This window comes from Ascaphus truei, chromosome 3 (genome assembly GCF_040206685.1).
Source record: "Ascaphus truei isolate aAscTru1 chromosome 3, aAscTru1.hap1, whole genome shotgun sequence".
NCBI classification, from domain to species: Eukaryota; Metazoa; Chordata; class Amphibia; order Anura; family Ascaphidae; genus Ascaphus; species Ascaphus truei.
Window position 1 is genome coordinate 149635996 of NC_134485.1, and position 25131 is coordinate 149661126.

A 25131-nucleotide genomic window follows, 5' to 3' on the forward strand; every position below is an offset into this window, starting at 1 on the left:
GAGGAGGGGTATCATGTGTAAAGTTTGTGAACTGTTTGTACAGTTAAGTGTACAGTATCTAACTGCAGTCATGATGTACACAAAACCTCCCCTCTCCCAATTAACTACTGTACACAGAATGAGGAAGAAGATAAAGATGGAAAAATGTATATTATTATATATATATTATTATATATTATTAATTAATATTATTATCAATGCGCATTATTCATGATTATCCACCGGCCCTCAATTTTCAACTGACAGAAGAACTGAATAAAGACTGCATTTTATATTATTCATGATTATTTACATATTTGTATTTTTTGTTCCTGATGAAATAAAATAAATATTTCTTTACATTCATGCTAATCATAATCATTGACCCCCCCTCCCCCCCTACACCAAAGAAAAAAAAAGAATGACAAAAAGTGGTAACTTACTGCATCAAAAACATGAATCAGATTATGTTTTTTTTAACTCTCAATTTCACAGTGCTGTGCAAATCAGATTTACATATCAAATTCGAGAAGGGATTATCACAAGCGTTACCATAAACAAAGCCTCAAAGGGTTGGGGGGGTGGATGGGTGAGTCATGCGCAGTAATCATCAGCTAGCTCTCTTCCCAAAGAGGATTACAGAGAGATGACTCAAAGCCAACAATAGAAAATTAATGAATGGTAGGCACACAGGCGCAGAGAGGTATTGCTTGGCTAGGGACGGATGATTAAAAGCACAATGACAAGCTTTAGAAACGGAATGGCTCTGGAAAGGTGTCGATAAGTGGTTCAAATCCTTGAGCGAGCCTTGTGTGTGTGTGTGCATGGGGGAGGGGAGTACACATGAAGGATTAGCTGTACTGTAGTTCAAAGACATGACATAATCCTGCATGAAGGATTAGCTGTACTGTAGTTCAAAGACATGACATATTTTCAACAGGCAGGTCATCATAATAATTTGATCCCCACACCCCCAAATACAGAAAAAGCACACAAATCAATCATGTGCAGTCAAACGCACAGTGTCGCAGTCAAAAGCTACAGCACAGATTGAATATCGTAATATCAAGATGGTTTAGGCAGGCTTGTGGAGAAAATAATTTTTTTTTTGGTCACTCACTCTTGAACTTCACAGCAAGCAGTGGTGAAGTTATAGGCGCATGCGCAGTAATCATCAGCTATCAAACAGGAATGTAATTGAAACCAGAAAGACACACATTCAAAGGAATGGTGTGGGAGAGGTGTACTGTACTGTAGATAAGATAAGAAGTTGAATTACTGCAGTGCAGTAAATTAGCCTGTGTGTGCGGGGGCGAGTGAGGGGAGAGCGCTGTACTGTATATGCCAAAATGTGATACTGTTACAGTACACACCTATGCGTTTCAACATGGTTCAAATGAGACATACAGCACTGCACATGCTTGTATAAATATGCAAATTTACAATTACTGCGCGCGCACATGCAGACTGTGTACTGACGTACTGTAGGTTGAATAGCTAAAGTATTAGACTTTGAAGATTACAGCTCGCAAACACCCCCCTGAGTTTTTAGACTGTATTGCAGTATTGCAGACAGCGCTAATAAAATGCTAATATTACTAGCGCTAAAACACCGCAACATATTCCGTAAAAAAAAAAACATACTGCATCTGCCCGCGGTTATCAGAGTTGTGCCGCTACGGCCGCACTAGGATAAAGGCGGCCGCCACTGTATATGTAAAAGCAATGGTAGCCAGGGAAAGACAAAAAAACCAGGGGTAACACAATAAAAACAACCTTAAAAGTCTGCAGAGCTTGATGCAAGTATTGGTAGCCAGGGAATTAAAAAAGAGCAGGGGGCAAAAGAATGGCAAGACTGTTGCTCTGGAATAACAACTAGCAGTCTGGGTGGGGTTTATATACCCTAAATTAAGATGGTTGCTGGCCTCATGGGAGACTAGTTCTTACCAGGCCTGAGCCTGAACTTGACTCCTCTGTGCGCCCCTAAAGGTCTATGGGGAGTATTGCGGGAGGGAATCTTCACATTAGAACAGGAAATAATCAATAATTAATAAATTACCAGGCTACGAAACAGTATAAAACTATTTTGAAGGATATATATATATATATATATATATGTAGCCCTTTTTCTGACGCTCTAAAGAGACTACTGGTCACTGCACACACCTGCGGCTCCAGGAGATCTGAGCCTCCTCTAGCTGGGAGCCTGGGATAACACTTAATTAGCGCAGCGCCTCCACTTACCCAGGATCCCCATCATGTAAGATTCCCCTGGGCAAGAAACATAACAACACATGTTTGCAACCAGTTTTACTGTAATGCACTATAATCTTAGCACTCTATAATTTGCATCAACACATAACATATAACACTTATACTATATACTTATTCACTTATACCCTAACACAGCTAACTGGTGATGTCTTTATAACGTTAGTGGCTCCGCCACGCTCCTACAGAGTATTGTCCTTGTATAGTAGTGGCTCAGCCACGCTCCTAATGAGTATGTCTCTGTCCCGTCACCACGTGCCCCACACACCGTGTCCTTGTACTAATAGAAAGCATTGCTCCATGTATTTAGGCCTTTGGCCACTCACTAGTGTCCCCAAAGAGTTACGCCTAAGGCGGGATCAGCGCCTGTTGACCAGTGTTGGTGCACTTGATGTAAATACCTTCCGGTCACGGCGATGACCGGTAACACTTCGAAAAGGATCAGACAAATCCTCTGCTTGCCTTTGATGTCGTGTTGTGCAGCTGTCTGGTCCCAAACAGCTCGCCACCACCTTGCTCCGCACACTGGTCCCTAACTGTCTACACAGTAAGGTGAATGATCTCTACCACTATGGGCCTCCCTGCAGCACAGCAGCCTACTGTGACTCCGGGATTCTCCAAAGGGCCTGCGGGGTAAAGCTATATTATGCAGGCAGGTCACGGACCCCCTGCACTCACACACCCTCCTCCTTTACCTTCCGGATCCCCTGTACCTAGCGTGGTCTCTCCCCCATGCTTCCCTTTCCTCCTCCCGTAATCCCAGCTTTCTGATTGGCTCCTGACGTCAGCTGACTGTCCCAGTGCTCATGGGAGTTGTAGTTTGCCAACGGATCCTTTCCCCTATTGGTCCGTCGTTCGCGCGCTTACACCGCGCATGCGCGACCTCTCCGCTATGTCAGTGCCCCCTGAAAGGTTGCGCAATAACAGGGCGGCTCCCTATACTGTAGGGCCGCCGCGGAACCTGCACCACACCCTCCGAGCCATCACTGCAACCACCGGAGGTATTTAACACACTCCTACACATACACATATATATGTATATATATATATATATATACACACACACACACACACACACATCTCAGTGCAAACAAAAATTCTTATAATATAGGTTATGTAAAAATAAACCCCTGCTATTTGTAGACATTCCTATTGTACCAAGCTTTTCTATTTAAAACACAGCCACTATTTTGAAGCTGTGTAGTTTAGGTGTATAATTGCATCTGCGAGAACACAGTATTCTTTATCCATGAGGACATCTACTGTTTCGCTTCCAGAACTACAATGGATGCAGCCCCATACTGTACAGTATTTACAAAGCAGTTGCATAACTGCATAAAACACTTTCCAGCACTGGAAGACACCTTACAGTCTATTCAATTGAATAGGCCATGAAGTGTCTTTTGGTGCCAGAATAGCGATGCTTAGTAACTATGAGCCACAGTGTTTTGACCGGACACCATTATTAGCATAATTTGAACTATTCTTTTGGAACAATCAAGTACTATTTTTGAATGATCAGTTCCATTGGTTCTAATTAATTACATGATTTTTCATATTCACAGATTAATTTAAAACAGATGTTTCAGATGTAAATTAAAATAAATGATATCTTTTTATGGGTAGTCCAATGATCCTTATATTATCTTACACCATATTATTGTCTAAAGATTGCTGATTTTGATTTTTTTTTTTAAGGATGACTGTTTCATTTAAGTACAGTACCGTAACAGGAATGAGGCCTATGTGATTAATAGCTTATTTGCAGAAAAAAAGAAGAATATATAGAATGGAGAAAATGTAAATAATTTCATTTTCTGGTTTGGCCAAAAATATTTTGGCAGTTTATGTTTTCTAAGAATTACAAACTTCACTTCTCTTACAGTATGTCTTATACAGGCATACCCCGCATTAACGTACGCAATGGGACCGGAGCATGTATGTAAAGCGAAAATGTACTTAAGTGGGGAAAAGGTAGTGCTTCACTTTATCGATGCATGTACTGTACTGCAATCGTTATATACGTGTTTAACTGATGTAAATAACGCATTTGTAAAAGGCTCTATAGTCTCCCCGCTTGCGCACAGCTTCGGTACAGGTATTGCTGTTCAGGACGTGATGACAGGCGCATGCGTGAGCTGCCGTTTGCCTATTGGGCGATATGTACTTACTCGCGAGTGTACTTAAAGTGAGTGTCCTTAAAGTGGGGTATGCCTGTATAAAGAAGTGTATAGAATGACTGAAAATCCCAATCAAGTAGAACAATTAAATGCTCCTTTTTTAAGTAATAATCCCAGATGAATAGGACATTGGTGCCCTGAATAGTTTAATGGAATTTTAAGAACAATAAAAATCAAGGAAATTGACGCACTTGAAAGTTTACTTTCAAAACATTCTAAAGTAGTAGTTCTCAAATCTCTCCTCAAGACTGAGCCAGACCAGGTTTTTGGGTAAACTAACCAACTGCTGTTCTAAAATATATGTAATACTGAAAGTCTCCTAGACTTTTCCCCATCGAGTAGATGCATCCTTTTACAAAATCTCAAAGGGGGTCTTCCCACACCCCTACTACCATCAAAAGCTTATAGGTTGCTGCAGCTTCAAGAACCCTAACACTTATTGGGCATTCTAATTCAACTTTGAATCCAATCTTGTAATACTACATGAGTGCAGAACGTGATCTCCCCTAGAAAAACAAACAGGCACATTATGATGTAGCTAACATAAAACACACTGGCGCCTAAGTAAAACTATAAACCTTAAGGTGATAGCTGACCAGAGGGTGATATAGTCCTTAATGTCCAAACAATCTCCAATAGGATCTTGATTGTAGTCTCATAACATATGCAAATAAATAAAGAAAGGGATCATAGTGCAACACTGACAAAAAATGAACTATATAACCCCTAGACAAATACTAAATCAACATAAAACACAGAATAGCTAAATAAAAATAAACAGTGCTATTTAATGAACACAATAACAGACAAAACAATTGCCTAAAAATTAGGAACACAAACTGAGGGATCCAATCCAGATAGGGAAAAATTGGAATCCTACTCACGACAATGTAGGAAATATAAAGTGTTGTCAATCACTCCTTTGATGCAAAGTTCCTATGGAGAGTACTCCACGAGGTTCTTTACCGGCTACGGCGCCGCCACCACACTCAATGCCGCCTTGATTCCAGACACGCTGGTCTCGTCGCAGTCTAATGATGTAGCTGTGCATGCGCTATCACCGGGAGTCCTGGAACTGCACCACGAATGCAGGAAGCCAGCCACAAGCCTCTCAGGCTCCTCAGACACGAAATACGGAGGAAAATTATGACAAAGTCCAAAATGTCCTCACTGCTGGCTCTCTTCTGCACCGACACACTTTATTCGAGCAAATACCCGGTATGTACCTGGCAGATACCTGGAATGCGCCGCTCCTCACCTCTGACAAGCCCCGTTGCATTTGCCTTCCCAGCCTGGGTTCATGCCTGGCTGAAATGCTTTTATTTGTGCGAGCTTTCGAGTTACACTGATCTCTTCTTCCGGCGATGTTACAATGAATGAAGCAAAAGGTATACTTAAAAACAGTGTCTCTTGGAATGTTATCTGTGCTGTTCCTTCCCCCGGTGTGGATGTGTTTTATGGCTAGAGGTGTCAAAAGGTTACTGTGAAAGCAAGTGAAGAAAGAGTGTGTACTGCACCGACACACTTTATTCGAGCAAATACCCAGTATGTACCTGGCAGATACCTGGAATGCGCCGCTCCTCACCTCTGACAAGCCCCGTTGCGTTTGCCTTCCCAGCCTGGGTTCATGCCTGGCTGACAGGCGGCTGATCTGTTAAATGATAATGATTAGGATTTAATAGGCTGCAATGCTTCGCGTGTCTACCAGATGGCATAAATTCATGAATTGTAATGCAGTATATATATATATGCTGTGCAGAATTGAAGCCAGCAGGAATAAAATGCTTCAATCCCTGCTTGGAAAATAACTCAATGCACTCGGGCAGAAAACAGTCACAAACCTCAATACACCCGGGTATACCCGAATTCGTGGGACTAGCCGAGCTCGAATAAAGTGTGTCGCCAGTGTATAGTGTCCTCTATAGAATGCAAACCACCTGGGTGTCATAATTTTCCTCCGTATTTCGCGTCTGAGGAGCCTGAGAGGCTTGTGGCCGGGTTACTGCATTACGGGTTACATAAATGAATATGTTATGAGATTGCTATCAAGATCCTATTGGAGATTGTTTGGACATTAAGGACTATATCACCCTCTGGTCAGCTATCACCCTAAGGTTTATAGTTTATTCTTAGGCACCAGTATTTTGTGTTTTTTGTATGTCATTGGTGATCTAAGTCAGATCTTTAATACTAGGCAGCCTAGCCCTTATACATTTAAGTTGTTTTTTGGTAATCACCTTAGTACTATCAGTACTTCATTCTTTTAGGCATTAGCGCTTTATCACACACACACACACACACACACACACACACACACACACACACACACACACGCACACACACACACACACACACACACACACACACACACACACACACACTGTCACACAGTCACACAGTCACACACACACACACACACACACACACACTGTCACACAGTCACACACACACACACACACACACTGTCACACAGTCACACACACACACACTGTCACACACACACACACACACTGTCACACACACACACACACTGTCACACACACACACTGTCACACACACACACACTGTCACACACACACACTGTCACACACACACACACACACACACACACACACACACACACACACACACACACACACACACTGTCACACACACACACACACACACACTGTCACACACACACACTGTCACACACACACACACTGTCACACACACACACTGTCACACACACACACTGTCACACACACACACACACACACACACACACACACACACACACACACACACACACACACACACACACACACACACACACACACACACACACACACACTCTTTTTCCATTATCATGTAGCTATTACATCATGGGGCTCCTGGAGACCAATGATACCAGACCCAATGACGTACTATAGTAGAGCACCTAAAGTCTTAATGTAACCTCGGATAATAACACCATACAGTACGTACCACTTAATAAGACAACTACAGTACTACGTTTTGCACTGGTTTAACATAACTTCATAATGGAAACAACGTACAGTATATGTCAGATATGAAAAGCTGCACTTTAATTTTCTGGAGTCCATCACAAACTAGTAAACTTAGTGATTTGTTGACAGGCCAAAAGTCCCTTATACCTCACCCCAAATGGAAATACATAATGAACCTTATCAAAGTTGAACTCAAGAAAGATGTTCAGCGAGTGTCACATGGGCAATCATTCACTGAATGCCACGGTCATGAATGACAGGGAGCAGGAACCAAACTGTACTTGGTTTTTAAAGATGGTAGTATTACCAATATATATATATATATATATATATCAACAAAATACTGGGTTCAAATCCTATAAAATAATGTAGGCAATACGATACCGCATCAAGATGAAATATCAGAGGCAGCACTCCAAATGGTAGTCAAAATATTGTATTGAATCAACAAGACATCATTCCGTCTTGTTGATTCAATACAATATTTTGACTACCATTTGGAGTGCTGCCTCTGATATTTCATCTTGATGCGGTATTGTATTGCCTACATTATTTTATAGGATTTGAACCCAGTATTTTGTTGATCCAGACGGAGTGCTTGTGGTTCTTTCAAACTGCTATATATATATATATATGTAGCGGTCATGTAAAATGGCTGCAGTCATCTCTCCTGCTGACAGTAAGGCCTGGTAAGTTGTGGGCATGCCAGCAGTAATTATGGAGGTTTGCCCTCACACCCTGGTGAGGTGCCCTATGTATGGATGGGAGTGGTCATGAACTCTGACTCCATGGTTAGTGATGTCAGAGTTATGCCAGCCCCCAGAGTACATAAGGCACAGCACTGTGACTAAAAGTTAGTTCTGAGTTGTTGCTGAGTGTTAGGAGTTCCTGTTGCTGTGCTGCTGTGTTCAGTAAGAGGCAGATGGAGGTCTGCAACATTGTTGCAGTAGTCTGAATGCAGAGCAGTGAGTCTGGCAGCACAAGCAGACAGAGACAAGCTGCCTGAGAGAACTGTGACCAGGGACCTGGCACAGGGCCGAGATCCCTGCGGGGATAGGGAACCCACCTATTAAGGGAAGGCGTACCTTTCGGAGGGAAGCAGCTGGAAGATGGAGGGCTAAGTACACCCCATTGTGGAGGGCAGCTAGCCCACCGTATCAATAAAGATGAAGCTGATCACAGAAACCCTCGTGTGTAAGAGTCAAGTGATTGCACAGGGGCCTGCACCACCGAGGAGTTCCTTATCAGGACCATCCACAAGTGACCGAAGGGACCCTGATGAGGTGGAGGCGCTGCACTGGAACTAGGTAGGACTCAGCACACTACCTTAGCTGCCTGTCTGGACGGGTCCTCCCCATACACCATCATGCGGGAGACTCAGGAGTCCTGTTGCCAACAGGTGCACCACCAGACACTACCACACTGTAATGGGGACCGGTTAGACCACAGGGGCCAATGTGAGATTGGGTGGGTCAGGCCGGGCCAGAAATACCATTACATATACTGCTGCGGCCGAGTTTATTCGAGCATTTGCCCGTTCTCGGCCGCATCAGTTACCTGGCGCGCGCCGGAGGGTGCCGGGCGCGCGCCGAAGCAGCGGAGGAGAGGCCCGCCGATCGCGGCTTCCCCCTCTCCTCTCCGGGTCCGCCGGGTCCCCCGGAACCCCCTGCCGCCGTCCCCCACATCGCGGGACACCAGGGCTCCCTCGGGGAGCCCTGGACGTGCGTGCAGGGGGCGCAGGCACCCGATGACGCGTGACCGCGCATCGGAGACGCGCGGCACGCCGAGGGGCTGCCACTTGCAAGCCGGGAAATCTCCCGGCTTGCGGTACTGGCCACACTGCAATAAAGTGTGTCGCCAGTGTATATATATATCAAAAAATAAATAGATGATACCGTTCTGTGGCTAACGAAATGCTTTTATTTGTGCGAGCTTTCGAGTTACACTGATCTCTTCTTCCGGCGATGTTACAATGAATGAAGCAAAAGGTATACTTAAAAACAGTGTCTCTTGGAATGTTATCTGTGCTGTTCCTTCCCCCGGTGTGGATGTGTTTTATGGCTAGAGGTGTCAAAAGGTTACTGTGAAAGCAAGTGAAGAAAGAGTGTGTACTGCACCGACACACTTTATTCGAGCAAATACCCAGTATGTACCTGGCAGATACCTGGAATGCGCCGCTCCTCACCTCTGACAAGCCCCGTTGCGTTTGCCTTCCCAGCCTGGGTTCATGCCTGGCTGACAGGCGGCTGATCTGTTAAATGATAATGATTAGGATTTAATAGGCTGCAATGCTTCGCGTGTCTACCAGATGGCATAAATTCATGAATTGTAATGCAGTATATATATATATATACTGTGCAGTATTGCAGCCAGCGGGAATAAAATGCTTCAATCCCTGCCTGGAAAATACCTCAATGCACTCGGGCAGAAAACAGTCACAAACCTCAATACACCCGGGTATACCCGAATTCGTGGGACTAGCCGAGCTCGAATAAAGTGTGTCGCCAGTGTATGTGTATCAGTGTGAATAAAAATGAATGGAGAGCCCACAGTATATACAGTGCTTTACACAAGGTGTGTGTGGAGTGGAAGTGGATATAAATGGTGTGGGTGGGTGTGGAAATGTGAGAGTTTGTAGCACAACTAAAAGTGTGTGTGGATACTTAGTGGTCCCTAGTGGTGTATAGGGATAGAAAAACAAGGAGTATTAGTATGTGTGAAAGACAGCTGTGTGTGCATACATATAGCACAGTTTGTACAGACATGGCCTTTAGCGCTCATGGGACGAGAGTTCACTTGTGTCAGTAATGTAACATCGCCGGAAGAAGAGATCAGTGTATCTCGAAAGCTCGCACAAATAAAAGCATTTCGTTAGCCACAGAACGGTATCATCTATTTATTTTTTGATTATTGAAGCTCGGCTAACACGGTACTGATACCTCTACATATATATATATATATATATATATATATATATATATATATATATATAAAAACAAAAGAAGAAAGCGCGCAACCCATAGGGTAAAAACGTAAAATATTTAACATAAAAAAGTAGAGGCAAGAGAATCAAGCTCACTCACAAACGAAATAGTCTAATAAGCATGTATATATAATATATATATCACCTCCACGGGAACAGTACGGCTAAGCCTCCACATCAAGAGTGTTGAAACCGCTGTCAGCTGCTAGTCCAACATATCAGACCTCGTGGATGATGGTGATAGTGTGTACACTGAACACGGAAGTCCTTCGTTGTCAGTCCCACCAATCCAGATAGGTTCTCGTCTGAATTAACACTGGAGCTCTGTGCAGCAGGGATGTAAGTTCGCCAGTCCTTCTGTCCCTCAGTGACGTAATGTCGGCGCTGCAGTCCTGACGTGTTTCGTCAGACACACTGACTTTGTCAAAGGATATTGGAATCTTCACTTAGACAGACATATATATATGCAAAGAGCGGGTTGCCTAGCAACCAGTAGCCTTTCGAAAAGCAAAACACATACACATGTGCATGGATACGCTGATCGAACTAATGGGAAAATAATATAAACGTTAAATGCAGTAAATACTTGCCATAAAAGCCCATATGTATTGCCCATATAGAAATTAGTTTGCCAAAATAAATATAGAAATGCCTGATGATATGGATTAACCAAGTGCAACAGACTAATTTGCTGCACTTTGCTAATATGAACAATGACCAATCAGTAGTATCCATATGTGGATTAATGGCATAAGGGGTAGTGAGTATATAATCACACCACACATATATAACAGATCTTCATACATAAATACCATTATTATAGATGTATATAGTCATTATTTCTTATACTAAACTATATTGGTCATTGTTCAACAATAAACAACAGGAAAGAGGGAAGCATAGGACTGAGGACTTAGGCTAAGGCCCCACTCCCGCAGTCAGTGCGCCCGCACTGCAGACAGGCGGCGCGCTGACAGGTAATTGACCGTGATATGCGGTCTGTAGGGAGCCGGGAGCCGGAGTGGGAGGGGGGAGTGGTAAAACTTTGCCAGGTCTGAGATCGTGGTGCTGTGGTGCCGTCCACCCCCCCACCACCACTCCCACACACAACACATACACACATACACTTTTCCCCCACAGCCCCTTCCCTGCTCCCCTCCCAAGCCGCCTCTCATCCGTAGCTCCTTCCCTCCCCTCCTTCCCTCATTGGCTGACTGCCGCACCACGTCATGCGTCAGAGCTGCAAATCACTATGAGCTTGCAGCATCGGCCGGCTGACGCGTCACAGCACGCAGTCAGCCAAGTAGTAAGGAGCCAGCGGGGACGTCCATACTAGAGGAAAGGGGCCGGTGGTCCGCGGCCGCGTGCGCCGCCGGACCAAAGCCTTAGGGAGGAATAGGACAATATCCCTGAACATGTTTGATACAGAAAACCAAAATTCACACAATTGTACTTGTGTCTAGAGACTCATTGAATCCACCAAGTGCTAGCATCGCAAGCTGGTAGATCCAATAAGTCTCACGTTTACACAACAATTTGAACCGATCACCTCCCAATGAAAGAGTTAATATATATTCTAATCCCATTATTTTTAATGACTTTGGATCCTTTTTGTGAACTAAATCAAAATGTCTGTAAATACCATGACTGCTAACACCGTTAATGATGTTCCTTCGATGCTCGAAGAAACGATCACATAAAGGACGTGTGGTGCGGCCCACATATTGTTTGCCGCAACCACATGTCAGCATGTAGATGACATAAATGCTTAAACATGTAATTGACCCCAAGACACTGTGCATGTTTCCCCTGACAAAGGAAACAAACTGATCAGATATTGACAGATGCGACTTGCTCTACTCAGGTAAGTAATTTGACTGTTATGCACTCACCGTTCAGGCCGCAATCTCTCTTCTTCCCTTACCAATCGAAGGGAGGTTATGTCGATTCTTTTTACAAGCTGGTCCTGCAGGACTTTGAACGTCTCTGTTCAGGACCATCTAGAATATGACATAATCTCTCGAAGCCGGAACGAGTTGCTCTAGATGCTCTCAAAAACAATGAGAGTATCATTATTAGACAGGCGGATAAGGGGGGGCATCGTCATCCAGGACAAGGAGGCATACCTACTGGAGGCGTCCAGACTTCTGGGTGACGTTGCCTCCTATACTGTTATACTGTTCTGCCCACTGATCCCACATCCAGATATCAGATCGAACTTAAAGAACTGTTAGATGGAGCACGCACAGATGGCATACTCACTAGATCAGAATTTAAGTTTTTATTCAATGATCATCCACGTATACCTGTGTTTTACCATCTGACGAAGCTTTACAAGTCTCTCATCGATCCCTCTGGTAGGCCTATTATCTCGGGGGTGGACTCGATGATGGCATGCTTGTCCCAATATGTTGACTATTATCTTCAACCTATCATGACCTCATTGAGGTCTCATATTAGGGACACGCTGCATGTCGTTGACGCCATCTCCGAGATAAATTGGAAACCCACATATTTGTGGGCCACAAGTGACGTTTCATCCTTGTACACGTCCATAGTGCATTCCAGGGGGATTGATGCAGTGAGCTTCTGGCTGAACCAGGATACCACCATCCCTCCAAATCAAAAAATTTGGGTACTGTTGGAAATCACAGGTGTGGCAGGTCACGCTGCATCACCTGTGGGCATCTGTCAATATCTGATCAGTTTGTTTCCTTTGTCAGGGGAAACATGCACAGTGTCTTGGGGTCAATTACATGTTTAAGCATGTATGTCATCTACATGCTGACGTGTGGTTGCGGCAAACAATATGTGGGCCGCACCACACGTCCTTTATGTGCTCGTTTCGTCGAGCATCGAAGGAACATCATTAACGGTGTTAGCAGTCATGGTATTTACAGACATTTTGATTTAGTTCACAAAAAGGATCACCTCTTTCATTGGGGACGTGATCGGTTCAAATTGTTGTGTAAACGTGAGACTTATTGAATCTACCAGCTTGCGACATTAGCACCTGGTGGATTCAATGAGTCTCTAGACAAGTACTATTGTGTGAATTTTGGTTTTCTGTATCAAACATGTTCAGGGATATTGCTCTATTCCTCCTTAAGTCCTCAGTCCTATGCTTCCCTCTTTCCTGTTTATTGTTGAACAATGACCAATATAGTTTAGTATAAGAAATAATTACTATATATAAATAATGGTATTTATGTATGAATATCTGTTATATATGTGTGGTGTGATTATATACTCACTACCCCTGTTACTAATGTAGCCCCGGTGCCCTCCATGTCCCAGAGACCCCCCTCCCAAAGTGCCGAGTGGTCGCGGGTGCCGCCGGAGGCAGCGACGGACCCGCCGGCACAACACGAGGGTGGGGGCCAGTGCAGGGAGCGCTTTGAGCGCTCGGAGGCTTGGCGGCGTACCCGGCTAGCGGGGGCCGCCATGACGGGATGCGCGAGCATGCGCGGGATCGCACATGCGCAGATAGAGTCAGGGAGTTGCGGTGGCCAGTGGAGACTCGCGCATGCGCAGGGCCAGTGTGCACGCGGCCCCAATGCAGAGACAGACTCCCCGGGACTACAACTCCCATGGGGCATAGCGAGACAGGCCCCAGGTGCATCATAGTGGCCAATGAGGGCCAAGGATTCCCAGACAGACAGATAGATACTTTTCGTGGGCTTAGAGCAACGGCAGTTGAAGCTGGGAGCAGGAAGGGGAAGGAAGGGTGTAGTGAGCAAGTGGCTCCTACACCAGGTAAGGTTCCCCAGGTCCCAGACAGGCCCCAACTCCCCACCAGGTTAGTGGGTAATTAATAAGGGATGGCCCCTAGGTTAGGGACTCTGCCCTTAGGTGCGTGTGGGGTGCAATCTTGTCAGGTCACGGCTGTTAGTGCTGTGAGGGCTAACAATAGGGCATTGTGTGTAGATTGCAGTGCGTTGCGGCAGGGACTGGGAGTGTCAGTGAGTGCCAGGAGAGCTAGGGGAACGGATTAGGCCAGTAAACTCCTAGGCCCCAGGTAGGTCTTCACTCCCCAGCTTGTGGTGCTACAGGGACAGGCCCTAGGTTAGGGACACTGTCATCGTAGCACTAGTGATAGACTATCTCCAGGGTTGGGCTCAGACCTCCGCTGCCGCTGCAGAGGCCTTCCGGGTGGGATCGCCCCGGATGGTGGTTCCGGTGTTCTTCTGTCATCGGATCCTTTGCGAAGCTCCGTTGCAGGTCCGAGCACTGGAGTGCTCGGCAGGTAACCCTTATCAACAAGTGCACCAACGATCCTACCTATTATTCACACGGGATCAGTGACTGCGCAGTCACACATATCTTCTCACTAGGAAGGGTGGGAAACGTACTGTGTGTGTGGTTACTGGACATGGGGTGGGATCACCTGGTGAAGGGGGTAGCGTCCTGCGAGCCGCATTAGTTAGTTTCTCCTCCAGAGAGGGACACCTGTTGATCTATTGATTGTTATGCATGCGTATGGTTACACTAGTAAAGGTATTGGTTGTTATACATACTGTGTGCTGAGTGATATATATTGTCCTGCGAGGAACCACTCCCCCTCTGGTGGGAGCCATCGCAGGTGGAGGCGCTGCACCGAGTACAGTGTTACTCATAATATACTTGCCCCAGGTTCCCCGTGGCGGAAGCTCAGCCCTCCTGTGAACCTAACAGGTAAAGCACCACACCTGGTAACAGTAGGTTCTCCGCACTCACACTATATCTGCGGTTAGGTGGGGGAATACCCGTTACATTTGGAGGCGCTGCTGAGAACCAGACCTGGGGTGCCCTGTTCCATTTTTTTGTCAAATTGTCCACCATGTTTGTAAAGTCCAGACACGAGGTCCTCGCCTGGCCCTTGAGGATAGATGTTAGCCCCCGCCGTGTGGTGGCCGTAGAAGGCCTTCCCGCCAATATATCAGATGAGGAGGTCTGTGATCATATACATAAAATCCCCAGGTGGCAGCACGCCATTATTATAGATGTAGATGAAGACCCCACGTCCACGTGGAGCTCGATGCATTTTGTGGTGACTTACACGTGTGATATATGCCTGTCAGATGCACCGTCTGCGTTGTTTATGCCAGGGTGCCCCCCTGAGGGTCACCCTTTAGTCTACTCTGACCCAGCGCCATGGCAACTTCCCCCAAGTTGGCAGTGTGCACATGCTGCTGAGCTCGAGGAGGCGAATTACATTGCAGAAAGTAACTCTAAGCCCCGCCCCTGCAACACGAGTGGCTTAGCACCGAGCCAGAACTATCCCTTGATAGAAAGTGCCCCTCCTCTAGAGTCCACCAGGGGGAGAGAGCACCTTGAGCAGCAATCAACCACTTCTGTTCACCATAAGAGAGTTAACGGATGCAGCGACATACACCCTCGGCTGTATAAAGTCATATGGGCCCCAAAGTTAGGCTCGCCCCTGGTAGTGTGCCCATGTGTAGTAGAAGACTGGAATGTGATTGATGGCTGGGCTGATGAGTTATCTACGTTACCATTAGTGCTCACGACAACAGTGGTAGATGGGGAAGGATGCCTGCACTGCCGCCTGAGCGGTTGTGATTGCCACATCGGTGAATTGACCCGAGGGCCCAAGTGTGCAGAATGCGAGATACAGTTCCTGAAACCTGGGCTGCTGCAGCCTACAGAACTGCCAGAAGATGAGGAAGGTGAGGAGCCTGACCTCTCTACTAAAGTGAGTTACATTGCTAATCAGTCTTAATCCCAGAGGTATCAGGGGGCCTGTGTGTCCAAAGTGATGTTCCAGACACTGTTGCAGAGACAGAGTATTTTCCCCCTGGGAATGAAATAGACTGCGAGAGGTTACACTGTAACAGAATAGATGCATTTGTGCTAAGGTGTGACATGAGGTATGAAGAAGATGACACGTGGCAGGATGACCTAGAGCGGTGGAAGACTCGCAGAAGACGTGCTGCACAGGACCTGATAAAGAAAGAACAAGAAGGGAAAAAGATGGAGAGGTTACTTAGTGGAGAGAGCGACCTGTCTGAACCGCAGATTCTGGAATCACAGGGTAAGGTGTCTCTACCCCCATCCTCTCTTAGTGATTCCAGCGACCAACAACCAGCTGTGGTGATGTGCCCGCCGGCGGACCACACAAGTGAAGCTGTTGATAAAGAGACAATTATCCCATCTGCTACGGATCCTGATATGGGCCTGTGTGCCCTACAACGGCCAGTCCGGCCTACCACAGTGGTACCCTCGGTCCCAGGCTTGGGATTAGTACCTGCTAACCACGCCAAGGGTAAGGTGAATGCCCAGGAAAATTTAGGTGCACTTCCGCTAGTGACACCAGAGCAAGCGCTGGTGCGGCCGGAGCCGCGGAAGAGTCCCACGGCCGTGGTGACTCCCAGTGTGTCGGAGGGACCGGAGGAAAAGGAACCCATCGCAAGCCAGCGGAGTGGTGAGGAACCTCCTTACTCCCCACAGGCTCCGATGGGGGCGGCCGTGGAAAAGGCCTGAACTAAGGCTCCTGATCTGAGAGTGAGCCTGTGCGCTCCAACCCAAATGGTCCCAGGACTGGGATCTCACGCTCCCGAGGTTCCAGCAAGTAAGTGGACTGCCCCAGACGTGCCGGGGACAGGTCCCGAGACAGCCGAGGTGGGAACTGACAGCGTCCCCGAGGACCGGTTGGCCACCGTGAATCACCGCAGTGGTTAGGTATCAACCCTTTACCCCCTGCAGGATGTAACAAAGACTTTGAGTACCGAGACATTGCTAGTTGCTCGCTTCCAATTGGAAGCCTCCCAAGTACGTAGGGACAAGGACTGTGTGGCGAGGGAGTTAGTGAACATTGCCTCCTTTAAGCCCAAAAGGGAGCGCTCCATTCACCATGTGGTGAACCGTGGAAAGGGTCAAGACCTCCTAGCCTATCGCATCCATGCCGCGGATGGCCGGGTAAAGATCTGGCCAAAAGACATGGTACTATTCCATCCACCAGGGGGAGGAAGTAATAAGGACTCTGTGACTGTTGCCCTCGAGCGTGCTCTCCAAGAGATTCTTCCGGGGGAGGCTCACGAACGTAAAAGTGAGGTACCCCCACATGATCAGTTAGGGGCACCCCATACATGGTTTCAGCAAGCAGCTGATGCTCAGCTGGCCTCGGTTATCATACGTGACCTGCATTGTACCCGGTTGTGAAAAGTCAAAAGTGATAAGTTGTACATATCATGCTCTGCATTTTTATTGTATAACCTTATGCCAAGTGACGTCGTTCCCCAAGCGGGGACTTTGGATTTTTCACCAGGGGGAGGATGTAGCCTTGTTCCCCCTTCCGTTGCTTACCCCCCCCCCTTCTTGTGCTCACCACCGCCGCTCGCGAGGATGTGAGGGGGCAGGTGTGCGAGCAGCGCGCTATCTTAGGGAGGCAGCCGGTTGCCGGGGACGCGTGTGGGCCGTTGCTAAGGCCGCGGTCGCGTTGCGAGGGTCCAAGCGGCTCACGGTGAAGGACACCGCCATTGCGGGTTGCGTTGCGCATGCGCAGGAGGGAGAAGTGCTGGGAGGCCCACAGACAGGTCGCGCATGCGCAGACAGGAGCGCGCGAACCCTAGCCTACCAGGGAAGGCTCTTGGAAGGGACTACAAGTCCCATGAGCCTCTGCAGCGCCCAAAGTGATGCCAGGGAGCCAATAAGGCTGGAGTATCTCCCTGCACAGAGAGGAAAAGATACATTTCGCGCGCTGACAACGGCAGTTGGAGCTGGGAGCAGGAAGGGGAAGGAAGGGTGTAGTGAGCAAGTGGCTCCTACACCAGGTAAAGTCCCCCAGGTTCCAGACAGGCCCCAACTCCCCACCAGGTTAGTGGGTAAGTGATAAGGGACGGCCCCTAGGTTAGGGACTCTGCCCTTAGGTGTGTGGTGTGCAATCTTGTCAGGTCACAGCTGTCAGTGCTGTGAGGGCTGACAAGAGGGCATCGTGTGAGGCTGCAGTGCGTTACTGCAGGTGTTGAGAGTAGTAGGTAGGAGTTAATCAGAGGGGACCTGGGTGGTACAGGAGAGGTAGTGTGGGTGCAGGGGGGTCAGTGACCCACCTGCATAGGACAGGCTACCCTGTAGGCCCCTATGAGTTTCCCCTGAAGCCATTTAAGTTTGCTGTGCTGTAGGAACGGCCTATAGTAGCAGCGAGCATCAGCTTAGTTCACAGAGTCAGTTAGGGACTCAGCAGATGCTGCGCATCCGTTCAGAAGGTTGGGCGCAGACCTCCGCTGCCGCTGCAGAGGCTTTCCGCATGGGATCGTCCGTGATGGTGGTTCCGGTGTTCTTCTGTCATCGGATTCTTTGTGAAGCCCGTTGCAGGTCCGAGCACTGGAGTGCTCGGCAGGTAACACTTACCAACAAGTGCACCAACGATCCTATTAGCTTCACTAGTGACTGCGCAGTCACACATATCCTCTCTCTGTGTGTGTGGGACATTTTGTGGGGATTATTGGACACGGGGTGGGGATCACCCCGTGTAGGTGGGAGCATCCTGCGAGACGCATTAGTTAGTGTCTCCTCTAGAGAGGGACACGTGTTGATCTGTTGACTTTTATGCAAAGAGAGTATTATTGAAGTTGCCATCAATGGTCAGTAAAGCCCTTTGCTAGTTCCCATCCAGTGTATGTGGTTATTTGTATGTGTCCCGCAAGGAACAATTCCCGCTCTGCTGGGAACCATCGCAGGTGGAGGCGCTGCACCGAGTACTGGGTTACTCATAATATACTTGCCCCAGGTTCCCTGTGGCGGAAGCTCAGCCCTCCTGTGAGCCTAACAGGTAAAGCACCACACCTGGTAACAGTAGGTTCTCCACACTCACACTATATCTGCGATTGGGTGGGGGAATACCCGTTACATTTGGCCTGAGAGTGAGCCTGTGCGCTCCAACCCAAATGGTCCCAGGACTGGGATCCAACACTCCCGAGTTTCGAGAAAATGAGTGGACTGCCCCAGAAGTGCCGGGGACAGGTCCCAAGACAGCCGAGGTGGGAACTGACAGCGTCCCCGAGGACCTGTTGGCCACCGTGAATCACCGCAGTGGAAAGGTATCAACCCTTTACCCCCTGCAGGACGAAACAGAGACCTTGAGTATAGAGACCCTGAGTAAAGAGACATTGCTACTTGCTCGCTTTTCAGTGGGAGCCTCCCAAGTTCTTAGGGACAAGGACTGTGTGGCGAGGGATTTAGTAAAAATTGCCTCCTTTAAGCCCAAAAGGGAGCGCTCCATTCACCATGTGGTGGACCGTGGAAAAGGTCCAGACCTCCTAGCCTATCGCATCCATGCCGCGGATGGCCGGGTAAAGGTCTGGCCAAGAGACGTGGTACTATTCCGTCCTCCAGGGGGAGGAAGTAATAAGGACCCTTTGACTGTCACCCCAGAGCGTGCTCTAAAGAGATTCACCAGGGGGAGGCTCACAAATGTAAAAGTGAGGTACCCCCACATGATCGGTTAGGGGCACCCCACAAATGGTCTCAGCAAGCAGCTGACACTCAGCTGGCCTTGGTTATCGTATGTGAACTGCCTTATACCCTGTTGTGTAGAGTCAAGAGTGATAAGTTGTACATATCATGCTCTGCATTTTTATTGTGTAAACTTATGCCGATTGACGTCGTTCACCAAGCGGGGACGTTGGATTTTTCACCAAGGGGAGACTGTAGCCCTGGTGCCCTCCATGTCCCAGAGACCCCCTCCCGAAGTGCTGAGCAGTCGCGGGTGCTGCCGGAGGCAGCGACGGACCCGCCGGCACAACACGAGGGTGGGGGCCAGTGCAGGGAGCGCTTTGCGCGCTCGGAGGCTCGGCGGCGTACCTGGCTAGCGGGGGCCGCCATGACGGGATGTGCGAGCGTGCGCGGGATCGCGCATGCGCAGATAGAGTCAGGGAGTTGCAGTGGCCAGTGGAGACTCACGCATGCGCTGGGCCAGTGCGCACGCGGCCCCAATGCAGAGACAGACTCCCCGGGACTACAACTCCCATGGGGCATAGCGAGACAGGCCCCAGGTGCCTCATAGTGGCCAATGAGGGCCAAGGATTCCCAGACAGGCAGATAGATACTTTTCGCGGGCTTAGAGCAACGGCAGTTGGAGCTGGGAGCAGGTAGGGGAAGGAAGGGTGTAGTGAGCAAGTGGCTCCTACACCAGGTAAGGTTCCCCAGGTCCCAGACAGGCCCCAACTCCCCACCAGGTTAGTGGGTAATTAATAAGGGATGGCCCCTAGGTTAGGGAGTCTGTCCTTAGGTGCGTGTGGGGTGCAATCTTGTCAGGTCACGGCTGTCAGTGCTGTGAGGTCTGACAAGAGGGCATCGTGTGTAGATTGCAGTGCATTGCTGCAGGGACTGGGAGTGTCAGTGAGTGCCAGGAGAGCTAGGGGAATGGATTAGGCCAGTAAACCCCTAGTTCCCAGGTAGGTCTTCACTCCCCAGCTTGTGGTGCTACAGGGACAGGCCCTAGGTCTGGACACTGTCATCGTAGCACTAGTGATAGATAGGGACACAGCAGGCACTGCGCTTCCTGAGAAGAGACTTGGGCTCAAGTCTATGTTAAAGATACAGAGACTATCTCCAGGGTTGGGCTCAGACCTCCGCTGCCGCTGCAGAGGCCTTCCGGGTGGGATCGCCCCGGATGGTGGTTCCGGTGTTCTTCTGTCATTGCATCCTTTGCAAAGCTCCGTTGCAGGTCCGAGCACTGGAGTGCTCGGCAGGTAACCCTTATCAACAAGTGCACCAACGATCCTACCTATTATTCACACGGGACCAGTGACTGCGCAGTCACACATATCATCTCCCTAGGAAGGGTGGGAAATGTACTGTGTGTGTGGTTACTGGACACGGGGTGGGATCACCTGGTGAAGGGGGTAGCGTCCTGCGAGCCGCATTAGTTAGTTTCTCCTCTAGAGAGGGACACCTGTTGATCTATTGATTGTTATGCATGCGCATGGTTACACTAGTAAAGGTATTGGTTGTTATACATACTGTGTGCTGAGTGATATATATTGTCCTGCGAGGAGCCACTCCCCCTCTGGTGGGAGCCATCGCAGGTGGAGGCGCTGCACCGAGTACAGTGTTACTCATAATATACTTGCCCCAGGTTCCCCGTGGTGGAAGCTCAGCCCTCCTGTGAACCTAACAGGTAAAGCACCACACCTGGTAACAGTAGGTTCTCCGCACTCGCACTATATCTGCGGTTGGGTGGGGGAATACCCGTTACACTAATATCCTTATGCCATGAATCCACATATGGATACTACTGATTGGTCATTGTTCATATTAGCAAAGTGCAGCATATTAGTCTGTTGCACTTGGTTAATCCATATCATCAGGCATTTCTATATTTATTTTGGCAGACTAATTTCTATATGGGCAATACATATGGACTTTTATGGCAAGTATTTACTGCATTTAACGTTTATTTTATTTTCCCATTAGTTCGATCAGCGTATCCATGCACATGTGTATGTGTTTTGCTTTTCGATAGGCTAATGGTTGCTAGACAACCCGCTCTTTGCATATATATGTCTAAGTGAAGATTCCAATATCCTTTGACAAAGTCAGTGTGTCTGACGAAACACGTCAGGACTGCAGCGCCGACATTACGTCATCACTGAGGGACGGAAGGACTGGCGAACTTCCATCCCTGCTGCACAGAGCCCCAGTGTTGGTTCAGACGAGAACCTACAGTATCTGGATTGGAGGGACTGACAACGAAGGACTTCCGTGTTCAGTGTACACACTATCACCATCATCCACGAGGTCTGATGTGTTGGACTAGCAGCTGACAGCGGTTTCAACACTCTTGTTGTGGAGGCTTAGCCGTGCTGTTCCCGTGGAGGTGATATATATATTATATATACATGCCTATTTTACTATTTCGTTTGTAAGTGAGCTTGATTCCCTCGCCTCTACTTTTTTATATTAAATATTTTACGTTTTTACGCAATGAGTTGCGCGCTTTCTCCTTTTGTTTTTTTAGATTTCTTTGGAATTGGTTCTCCCTTTGAAAGCTGCCCCCCAAAAACCCATTCAAGCGTATTACTGACTGGACATTCATCAAGGAGTGGATTATTATTAACTTTTCATTCATATATATACTTTTATTTTTTCTTTTGATATCATACAGATTTATTTTATTATTACATCTCCAACTATTTATTATTTTTCATATCTATTGGCGCTACTATTCTTTGAGAGATGAGGCCCATTAAGGTCTAAACAGATGCCTGTGGGTGGGTTTTGTGGCTATGCACCCTAACCCTGGCTGTGCTCAAAGCTGTGACCATGCAGCAAGCTTAAGCCTATAGGGAACCATGTTAAAAATGGTTTTTGAAGCAAATAGTGGCACTGTGTGCTCATTTGCATGTCATTTCCCAGAATCCCTTGCTGCAGTGGAAGTGCTGTGTGCTGGGTGATAATGGTGAAAGGCGGGGTTGCAGACCTGCCTAAGACATGCAGATGTACATACAGTTGTATTTACATTTGTATATATATATATATCTATTTGTATATCTATATATATATATCTATATATATATATATATATATTATATATATATATATAGATATATATATATATATATATGTAGCCAGGTCCCCTTGCGGTATTACCTTCTCCCATGTTGGTATACGAGCCGAGTAGCACTAAGGGTTGCGGCCGGTATCGCGTTGTGGTGGTTCCGCCGGTTCGCCGAGCAAGGCGCCACCATTGTTAGGGGCGTTGCGCATGTGCAAGGGACAGGAGCACTACAGGACTACAGGGAGCTCGCGCCTGCGCAGTAAAGGTCCAGAAAGCCCACGAAGGACTAGCCAATAGGGATGGAGGATCTCTGTTGGCAATATAGAGATATATTTCGCGCGCAGGAACTATGACGTCAGTCGGCGACTGGAGCGGCTAGGGGTAAGAGGTAGGGTGCTGGAGTCCGTGACTCCTGGCACTAGGCCAGTACTCCCCTAGGCCCCAGATAGCCCTGAGCCACCCTAGCGGAGTGTGATAAGGACAGGCCCTAGGTTAGGGACCCTGCCCCTTTATCTATAAGCTAGTGAGGAATCCAGCGGACGCTGCGCTTTCCGCCGAGAGGCTTGGGCCTACGCTTGGTCTCTACGGGATCTCTAGACTATAAGTGCGGAGGCTCAGTACGGAGTGACTGCAGGCTGTGGACATCAACTGGGTTATCATCAAAGTACAGACGGTGGAAGAAGCAGTGATATTATCCACGCCGGAATTCACCCCACCTTTGGAGGACATCCAGCGATTCCCTTGCGGTATAGCAGCACCCGCGGCTGGAGCCCGGGCAGGTAACGCCATAACTCACGTGCACCAACAAGGCCTATCATTTGACATAGTGGCTGCGCAGTCACACACAAATACATACACGCTGGTCTACGTATTGGGAGTACAAGACATTGGGTGGGACTCAGTGGACTTGAGGGTGGGATTATTGCGTTGGGACAGTAGCGTCCGCCGTGACGCATAAAGTGTGGACACCCGCCGTGGTGTCCGTTATAGTTAACCTTAAGGAAACGTTGAGTCGGGTTACCTTTAGAGAGGGACACCTGTTACTACTTGTTTGACCTTGCATGTTCTAGTCATCAGTAAAAAGGTATTCGTTCTTCTACAATCAGTTGTATGTGGTTATTGGGTATTGTCCTGCGAGGAACCACTCCCCCTCTGGCGGGAGCCATCGCAGGTGGAGGCGCTGCATCATTGTAATGGTATATGCTAATATTGTGCCCCAGGTTTCCCTGTGGCGGAAGCTCAGCCCTCCTGTGAGCCAACAGGTAATGCACCACACTGAGTAACAATATATGTTTCCTGCACCCCCACACTATAATCTGCGATTGGGGGGGGGGAAGCCCGTTACATTTGGAGGCGCTGCTGAGATCTTAGACCTGGGGTGCCCTATTCAACAGACGTTCTAAAATGTCACCCGTATTCCCGTGCCTGTCGCGCTCAGAAGTATATGAGTGGGCTATGAGGCTGGAAGTGCCACCGGCCCACACTCTGGTGGTGTGCGGCATCCCTATAGACATCCCGTCTATGGCCATACGAGTGGCTCTGCGCCAACATTCTCATCTCCGGGGTAAAAAAGCCCTAGCCTTGGTGGATCAATGTACAGAGACCAAAGGGCACTATTCAGTATTAGTGGACATTGGGCACGATGTAAATGAAGAACAAGGACCATCCAGTGTATGGTTTGATGGCCCGGCCGAGTCGAGCTGTGCGGTGGTATACCCCGCGCGGCCCATCAAGTCAGAACCTGACAGCTCTCACACGAACTTAGAGGAGGTGGATATGTGCGCCTCGTCTTCTTCCCCTGAGAGTTATTGTGAGTCTATCGTAGGCACAGCCGCCGACCACAGCCCGCCGCTCAGTATTGCACCGGCCCCGACTAGCGGAAGAAATGAGATTCAAATGTTAGCTCAAAGTCTTGCCAAGTTGGGAGGAGCCAGGGCTGAAGCATCCATGCAACAACAATATCGTAAATGGAAGATCTTTTCAGGCACTAAACCGACACCAACGGGCGAAGAGGCGTTCGACGCTTGGATAGAGTATACCTCACAGGTGGTGGAGGAATGGACATACCCTGAGCTAGTCAAACAACAACGCATAATGGAGTGTCTACGGACCCCCGCTTCCATCACTATACGGCTGGATAAGGATCAACATGCAGATATCACTGCTCAGAAAATGTTGGAGACACTCGAGCGTGCTTACGGGCGGACCGAGGATGAAGGCCAACTGATGCTG